Consider the following 1174-nt stretch of genomic DNA (forward strand, 5'->3'; position numbering starts at 1 on the left):
AACAAACAAACAAACAAACAAACAAACAAACAAACAAACAAACAAACAAACAAACTAACAAACAAACAAACAAACAAACACACCCACCTGTACACATTTGAAAACACGCACTACCGTATACATTGTATATGAATGAGCACACATACATACAAACACGTACTGCAACGATGACAAGATACACAAGGTAGAACTCGGAAGAGAAAGAGAGAACTACGGATTATATTTTATTGAAGTAAAATTTGGTTAAAATAGTTTCATATTCGCCTGCCGCCCCTCTTTCAAATATCCGCCCCTTTTTTTCTCTTGTCGCTTTTTCCCTCTGAGCCCAAGTCCTTCCCGAAGTGCAGCTTCCCCTTAATGCTATTTTTGATGGGGTATGGAAAGGATGCTTAAAATCTCCCGAAACAACATATAGGGCCAGATATTTTCCCAAAGGGAGTTTTTTCCTGGTCGTCAGTACAGAAGAGTTAAGGGTACTGGGGAAGAGAAGCGAGCAGCTGGACAATCGAAAGTGTGATGCACACTTGTCCGGTTATGCAGAAATTGTATGATCTTCTACTTCTTGATCGAATCACACTAGAATTCGGGAATCTGTGAAAATGGTGAAACGGTATAGGTTTAACGATCGTATCAACACTATTAGGTTATTAAAGAGACGGGACCTTCGAGTTAAAAATTCATCTCCGACATTACCGAGCCAATAAATGGGAAATTTGTGTAAAGTGCCTTTCCCAAGGACACAACATCGGACAGAGTCTCGAACCCCCGAACCCGATATTTCACGATTACGGGTCCGGTAGCCTAACCATTGGGCTACCGACCACACCAGGTATCTATCATACACGGGTCGGATACTGGGTCGTTCTTCTTAGACCTCTGCCGGCCCGTACAGCTTCTCCTGAAGTGTTAATGAAGTTCGGCACGTTTAATGGCTTCGGGCTTTGTGTGTCCAGTACTGCTTTTATACATTAACATTTTTAGCGATTGTACAACATTCAGTGGCAAAAGATCAGGTGGTTTGGACATCTGACACGCACGGCACCTCTCCAGCTAGTCAAAAGCGTATTACAAAAGAATATCAGGATACAAGGCAGGAGGAAGACCAAGGAAGACCAGGATTGAAGGTGTGAAGGATACCCTGAAAACATACAACATTCCACTCAGCCAGGCCATC

This window comes from Aplysia californica, unplaced genomic scaffold (genome assembly GCF_000002075.1).
Source record: "Aplysia californica isolate F4 #8 unplaced genomic scaffold, AplCal3.0 scaffold00551, whole genome shotgun sequence".
Taxonomy (NCBI): domain Eukaryota; kingdom Metazoa; phylum Mollusca; class Gastropoda; order Aplysiida; family Aplysiidae; genus Aplysia; species Aplysia californica.